We start from the raw sequence: 8,452 nt of genomic DNA, 5'->3' as shown, positions 1-8,452 counted from the left end.
AAAAAAAAACCCCAAAACAGTTAAAAAAAAAAGAAGATTAAATCATATCCAAAGGAATAAAATTTTGGCCTTGAGTCTATCCCCCCTGAATTTAAAAACCAATTCAGGAACAAGTTTGAGGCTTTGAACACTAATGAACCAAGACCCGATGAGCTGTGGGAAGATATCAAGAATATGGTCCGTGGATTAGGAAAAAGGTAATTGAAAGAAGGAAAAATAAGAAAAGACCAAAATGGATGTCAGAAGAGACTCTGAATCTTGCACTAGAGCACTGAGAAGCCAAAGCAAAGGGAAGAAATTAAGAAGATGAGGAGCTGAATAGAAGATTTCAAAGAGTAGCTTGGGAAGACAAGGCAAAATATTATAATGAAATGTGCAAGGAGATGGAGTTGGAAAATCAAAAGGGCAAAACTCGCTCAGAATTTTGTAAGCAGAAGGAACTAAAGAACAAATTCAAACCACAAGGTGCAATGCTTAACGATGCTGTGGGCAGAATATTGAAAGATTCAGGAAGCATTAAAACATGAAAAGAGTTTGCAGAGTCACTGTACCAAAAACAATTGGCTGACACAGAAGAATTTCATGAAACAACATACGATCAAGAGGCAGGGGGATGAAGGAGGAAGTTCAGGCTGCTCTGAAGGTCTTGGGGAAATAAATTATGAATACCATAAATTATGGAATACCAATTCACAAATTTCAACAAACAGATGCTACCCTGGATGTGCTCATCAAGAAATCTGGAGGACAATTACCTGGTCAACTGACTAGAAAAGATACATATTCCCATTACAAAAAAAAAAAAAAAAGATGAAAAGTTACCTGACAGAGCATGAAAAGTGTTACTAATTATTACAATATCACTAACATAGCACACTAGCAAAATCCTACTGAAGATTATTCAGAGAAGATAGGAACCGTACATTGACAGAGAACTATCAAAAATACAAGCTGGGTTTAGAAGACGTCGTGGCACTGGAGACATTATTGCCAATATCAGATAGATCTTGGTGGAAAGCAGAGTACCAGAGGAATGTCTATCTGTGTTTACTTGACTATGCAAAAGCATTTAACTGTGTTTATCAAACAAATTGTGGTTAACCTTAAGGAAATTGGGAATCCCAGGACAATTGATTGTGCTTATATGAAACCTATATTTGGACCAAGAAGCAGTCCTCAAAACAGAGCAAATAAATATTGCATGGATCAAAATCAGTAAAGGAGTGTGTGCATCTTGTCCTCATACCTTTTAAATCCATATGCAGAATGGATCATTTGGGAAGCTGGGCTTTATGAGGAGTAATGTGGCATCTGGAGTGGAGGAAAAACTCATCAACAACCTACATTATGCAGATGACACAACCTTGCTGGGTGAAACAGAAGAACCTGAAACACTTGCTGTAGATGGTCAAGGAATGTAGTCTTCAATATAGATTGAAGCTCAACATCAAGAAGACAAAGATTCTCACCACTGGGCCTATTGTTAACACCATGATAGATGGAGAAGATACGGAGGATGTTCACAATTACTGTTGGCGCTGCTCCACAATCACCACTCTTGGCGCCAGCAGTCAGGAAATCAAAAGAAGAATTGCATTGGGAAAATACGCTCTCAGGGATCTCCCAATTGTACTGAAATGCAATGATGTAATTCTAGAGATTAAGGTGCACCTAATCCAGGCCATGGTCTTCACAATTACTTTCTATGTATCAGAGAGCTGGACAATGACTGAAGATGGCAGAAGAAGGATTAATGCCTTTGAGTTGTGGTGCTGGAAAAGTCTTAAATATGCCATGGGCTGCCAAGAAAACAAATAGGTCTGTCTTGAAGAGGGTGAAACTGGGATGCTCTCTGGAGACTAACATTTTAAACTCTGTCTCACATACTTTGGGCAGGAAGGACCAGTCTTTGGAGAAGGGCGTCATGCTCAGAAGGGTGGAGGGGTAGCACAAGAGTGAAAGACCCCAGATTAGATGTATTGATACAATAACTGGAACAATGGAGATTGGTGTGTTGGATGGAATCAGTGAGACTGGCTCAAGATAGGGCAGGCTTCAGAGCTAATGTAGAGAGGGTCACTATTGGTCACAGGTGATTCGACAGCACATAACAATAAAAACAACAACAATAACAATAACAACAACTAAACCTCATAATAGGGAATATGATGCTGAGATCCTTTTGGTTATTGGAATGGATTTGGACCGAATAGAGCTGTAAGATTTTGCTTCAATTAGGAGCAATAGGAGACCATATCTGGCGTTAGTTGTTTTTAAGTGCCGTGGAGTTGTAGAAGACTCATAGCAACCCTATGAATGAAAGACCTGAGCACTTTTATAACTTCCATCATTTCTCCAAGTTCATAGAGTTTCCAGAGGCAAGCTATTTCGGAAGTGGATTCCACTCCTGCTTCCAACCTTGTTTTAATCGGGGAGCTCCACCAAACACTGTCCACCATGGATAACCATTATCACATTTAACACATCAGTGTAACAGTGTTTAGCATCACAGCAACCACAAGTTACCTTTGTACAGCAAATGGACAGACCAGAGCTATACCACTTAGAAGAATGTTTTTCCAAAAACAATTATAACAAAGCCTGAGGACTGCAAATTAAAATCCCCACCTTTGGTTTGGTAGCATAACTTTCTATTCACTAGACTTACAGAGTGCTCTCTATATTGTTGTTGTTGTTAAGTACCAAATGCCTTTTTAAAATTGGAGGCCAAATCCAATTAGTTCACATCCAATGGCGAGTAAACATTCCACACCCAAGCCTTACCAGAACTAGACAGCAAAACTCTATAGCATCCAGCAGCTCCAGACAACTTCCTAAATTGGATTCTAGCCCTAAACAGGTGACCAAGTGTCTTTTAAAATAGGAGATCAAATCTAATCAGGTCACCCAAGGGTGAGTAAACATTCCACATCCAAACCTCACCAGACCAGAAAATAAACCTCTATAGAATCCGGCAGCTCCAGACAACTTCCCAAACTGGATACCCCATGAAAATAGAGGATGTTTTTGTGGGTTGGTGCTGTGGATAGGAGACAATACAACCTTGAGGAGCAAGCAGAAGCTGGATACAGCCATTGCCCTGTTGCCTACACTCTTTTTACACTCATCTTGTTTCTCTTATTCAATGCTCATCACCACTCTTGTTATTCTTGAATGACATTTTCCCTTCACATGATTTTCATAGGAATTTTTTTTAGGGGGTGCTTTTTCATTTTTCTGTCTAAAACAACATACTTGATAATTATTTAGTAACCAGTAATTTTTATGAATCTCAATCATCCCTCTCTCTCTCTGGTGACCTAGTGGCAAGAAGTTATGCTCTGAAATCCTTAAGGCATGTAGGTCAAGACCACCCACTGCTCCATGGGAGAGGTTGGAAAATCTCCTCTCATGCTACTAACTGCCTCTGAAAACTGCAGGAAGGTCAGGTATAGGTCAGTCTGACTCAACGGTACACAACATCTCTTAATACACTTGCTTTCTATTATGGTCTTCAAGACGTTAAAATCTTTAAGGTCCTTGTCATTGTTAAGCTACCGTACATTTATGAAGATCCAAGAGACAGTATGTAGAAAAGCACAAGGAAAAGGTTAAGACAAAAGAATAAACATATACACACAGCACTTACATCTCCTGAAAAACTCAAGGCCGGTATTAAAGGAAAGTCATTCTCTTTTTCATCAGAAATTTGATCTCCATGTATTGGCTGCTCTTTTTCTTGAACAATTGAAAATTCTTTCTCCACTATATGAAAAGCAAAATAAAGTACACTTGAAAATGTCTGGGATTGTAAATCAGTGAATAAAGAAAGAATAGCAAGTCTTCCAATAGCTTACGAATTTTCCTGTATTCCTGATAAGTGATTAGCCTTTCTTTCCTTAATGGAGGCTGTAGGGGGAAAATGTCAAAAATTATAATAAGTATTAAAATGAAAAAATAATGATAATTTTGGTCATTAGTATGCGATCTAACAGAAATAGCACAGGTTTTCAAGCTGTTCATATGGAGACTGAAATCCCAGTATTGCCATTTACAAACTTACATCATATGGCTAAGGATTATGAGGATTTGCATAGACATCCCTGAAATGTTATAACTATACCTCTAAATCATTCTATGAATAATATGCTAGTAGGTGTCCAGAACTTACAAGTACATTTTCTTTCCAGGCATCCAACAGTCACAAGAATGGTTATGATGATGGCTACCCTACTTCCTTCTGCTTTTTCATTCAAATGTTAAAAGCGAAATGATAGACATGGCTGATATGATCCATTGTCTTTCTGCCCAAACTTTGTCTTGTTCTCACACTCTCACACAACTACCTCCAATCTACTCTAACTAACTATATTATACTCTCACTGCTATTCCCACATGAACTTTCAAATCCTCCAAATATTCTCTAATGGTACATTCTCTATTTCCCTTAGAGTGACATGTCATTGTTGCTTGTTGACTTGTTTTTCTCATCCTTATTCTGCAGAATAAGCTTTCATGTGTAGATTCAGTATTTAATTGTTTGGCATATAGTTGACATTTAACAAATGAAATTTATATAAGGAGAACACATTTAAAATGACAAGAGGAAAGTCTCAACTGTCAAATCATGATTTGACTACAGGATATTTACAGTAATAGTGTACAAAAAATGACAACATAAACCGAAGAATACATCTTTACACCCTTTCTTCTCCATTCTTAATACGACTGTTACATAGTCATCTTTCACATATAAAAATGTATCTTCAACATTTAACCAATTGTTACATTAAACCCATGGCATAAGATCGAAACAAAAAGACTTCTTATTTATAACATGAATTTTTAATATAATTCAGTTGAACCTATATATTACCAAAATATAAGAATTATTGACTTGTGATATTTTTAGAACGCCAATAATTTTTAAAATATTTATCCATATTGCTGTATGGATCACAATAAATTGTGGCTAACCTTTCCAAGAATGGGGATTCCAGAACACTTAATCGTGTTCATGTGAAATCTATGCTTGCAGCAACAAGCGGTAGTCAAAAAAGAGCTTATTAGGTATAATTATTGAGACATAAGGTATTATTGCTATCATTTTCTTGAGTTCTTTCTAGTGCTGCTGCTGGTTACTTTGGTCCACCCTGCTTTCTGTGGTACCTCTGTAAGAACTTCCCTCAGTGTTTCATGCAACACTGGTGTTGTTTTTACAACCCCCCTTAGGTTCTGCTTTTGTAAGAACATCTTGATCTCTCTGTTATGTCTAGTGAACAGTTTTGTTTGGTACTCTAGTCTTGGTTGGCAATTGTATTCTTCCAGTTTTGATATGTTATTCCACTATATTCTTGCTCACTTGGTTTCTGATGAGAAATGGCCATTTTTTTTTCTTTCCTTGGGAAACAGCTTTGTTTACAAAACAAGTCTAAAATAAGAACATGAAATAATGGGCCACTGGAAATTGCAGGAGCTGGCTCGGAGACCCCATGTGTGAGTCCAGTACACAGGCAGAAGGAGTGAAGCAGAGCTGGTGCAAAGCAGAGCTGGTGCATGAGATGGACATAAAACTTGAACTCCTTGTTCTTCTTGCTGTCCCCTCGGCTGTCCTGGGGCTGAGCTTTCCGCTTCTTTTGCTTCTGCTTGGTTGCATGCTCAGCCACCATGTACCTGAAGTCTTCCTTCTCCACTTGTGCCTGCTGCTCCCACACATGCTCCTCGTACTCTGGGTCATGGCCATGGGGTCCACCTCCAACTCAGGTGCCAAGGCCACTTCTATATCTTGCAGCTCAGGGCTGGACCTTTCTGGCTCATAAGGTTAGACATGTCATAGATGTGGGTCGATCCTATCAAGGCTCCTCCAACAATGGCCCTTCTCTTCTCTGGCAGCACAGTGAACAGCTGAGGTCTCTCACTTCCGTCCATAGCCTCTTCTGTCTTCTTCTTCCTCAGATCGATGATTTCAGGAGTCTCCATGCCCGCTGTCACCAACAAGAACCCTCCAGGAGTGATGAGGCCACTGTCTGCAGGAGTAATAAAGCCTGTCTTGTCTTGCTTGTCTTCATCACTCTCCTCCTCGTCCTCTTCTTCTGAACACTCTTCATCAGATGGTTCCAGTTCTCCCCAAGGGGTCCGAACAATCTTTTCTTCTTCAGTCTTGATCTGGAATTCAGTAGCATTGGTTCCAAATACATCCCTATACAGTGGTTTCCCCATCTCGTCCACTGGGGGCTTGTCCCAGCTGTCAGCTTGATATCCACAGGAGCAGCTCTTGGGATGGGTGAGTTCAGCCCTGGGGATTTCAGGTTGGGGTACGATGGGTTGGGACATATCGCTGCATGGCAATCAGCCACGGGGGAGGAACTTTGTGGGCATTTGGTCCTACTGGCATCCCCAAGGAGATCCTTAGCTCTTCAGACAGATCTCCTGGCTTTTATTCCTTCAGCCACGTCTCAAACTCCTTCCCCTCATAGTACAGGCCCCTGTGGATTGTCAGCTTCGGCTTGGTCTGCCACTTGAAGAAGGCGTCGTGCAGCTTCTGACAGTCATTGTCGATCTTGCCCATCTTAGACCTGACTTTCTCTCGCATCTTTGACTTCATGGTCTCTTGTTCTTCCTTCTCCTGCAGCGCCTCCCTCATCTCCTGGATGCCCGTGCACTTGATGAAGTCTGGGAGCTCGAAGGGAAGCTTCTCGATGCCCCGTTTGCCCTGCAGGTACTTGCGCTTGAAGCACCAGCGGCATGGAACTGGCACTGAGTTCCGTGTAGCCTTGAGACGCACCAAGAGCTCAGGGCCCGGGGCCGTCACATCGTGCATCTCCACAACATCGTGGCGAGCCACCAGCTGCTTCAGCTCAGCCACCGTGAAGCCATTCATTCGGCGCAACTTCTTCTTGGACAATTTGGGGCTTCTGGTTTCTCTCCCTGCTCGTCATCGCTGCTCTCGTCGTCACTGTCTGTCCTTGTGCTCCTCCTCGAAGCCCTTCTTCTTGGCGACTGCAGAATTCGCCATCTTGTCAAGTTTCTCGGGTTCCTTCTCCTTCACATTGTTGGTGAGCTTGAAAGCCTCGAAAATCCCCTTGAAGAAGATGAAGTTGGGCTCGTAAATTTCGGGTTCTTCCGTCACTTACTCAATTTCAACATCAGCAGCTGGGGAGTCTGGGCTCCGTGACCGGGTCGCGTCCTCCTCTCAGTCCCCAGAACTCTGTGAGGCCGGGGCTGCTGCTGCTTCTTCCGGTTCCCGCGTTTCCGGTTTCTCTCTGTCTTCAATATGGACGCTGTGTCCTCCTCAGTCTCTGAAGCCGACTGGCCCGGCGATGAGCGAGTGTCTGTTTCCATTTCCTCTTCCTCCTGCTGCGAGTTGGTCTCTTCCTGCTGGCTCTCCTTCAACTGCGGATCTTCCCCAAGGCCGAGGTATCTTGGGGTCACAGAAGGGCCATCGGTCTCTGTGTTCTCATCGCTGCGGGGTGGGGGTCACGAGGTCGGGGAACAGGTGCCCCCATCGGCTAAACAGTGGGAGTGGGGCCCACTGGAGCAGCGACTCGAGGTCCCAGCGGTGTGCGAACACCCATCTGGCCCCTGTCCTGTGGGGCCGAGGGACCAGGGTGCCCATCTTGGCGATCTCATGCTGCCGTTCCCGCTCCAGCAGCCCAGCCGCCCACTTCTGCTGCTCCAAGAGTTCATGTTCCTTCAGTGAATGATCTCCCTGCTGCTTGGCCCCTTCCTCTTGCTGCATCAGCCATGCTGCCTGCTGCTGCGCCACCTTCAGCCATTCCTCCTCACACAGCGCCAGAGGCTCGCCCACGCGGAGGGAGGGGGGCCCAAGTTCGGTGTGTGAGGTCCAGCTGCCATAGGAAAGCCAAGGCCAAGGCCTGGTGGAGGTGGATGGGGTGGTGGGGAGGCTGCAGAGGGGGGAACCCCATAGGTGGTGATGGCGTGGGAATCCTGGAGAGCTGTGCTGACATGGGAGGGGGAGCACCTTTGTCCCGACGACCCTTCTCAGAACCTGTGGATTCGGCACCATGTCGGTCTGACGGGTGTACGACTACAGCCGCTGCACCAGCTCCTCGCGGCTCCCCTGGATCGAGCTCCGATCTCTGCTAACTTTGCGTGCAGCTCTTAGCCCGCCCAGGCACCATAGTGTCCTGGGGGTGGTGGGAGCGGCGGGAGCTGCAATTCCCCTTTAGGAGGCTCGGCCGTCATCTTAGCGACGAGAAATCGACATGGAATCTTATTTCCCTTACAAGTCACTCTTTTCTCTCTAGCTGCCTTCAGAATTCTCTCCTTTGTTCTGGAAATTTTGACTATGGTATGTCTTGGTGTTTTTCTTTTGCTGTTTATTTTATATGGAGTTCTCTCAGCTTTATGTCTGTGTGTTTCCTTTAATTTATTTTTCATTTCAATGAACATCTACAGAGATTTTGGAATTCCATTCATTCATTGTTGAACC

The 8,452-nt window shown here is 43.6% G+C and overlaps 1 pseudogene; it reads right to left on the bottom strand.

Moving 5' to 3' along the window:
• The window catches only part of LOC102873359, a 12,802-nt pseudogene extending 4,597 nt beyond the window's left edge, over window positions 1–8,205 (bottom strand).
• Window positions 8,206–8,452: the final 247 nt, after the last annotated feature.

The sequence above is a fragment of the Elephantulus edwardii genome, unplaced genomic scaffold (genome assembly GCF_000299155.1).
Source record: "Elephantulus edwardii isolate Elephantulus edwardi_28Jun2011 unplaced genomic scaffold, EleEdw1.0 scaffold00322, whole genome shotgun sequence".
Classification (NCBI taxonomy): Eukaryota; Metazoa; Chordata; class Mammalia; order Macroscelidea; family Macroscelididae; genus Elephantulus; species Elephantulus edwardii.
This window is presented reverse-complemented; position numbering and strand designations above follow the sequence as displayed.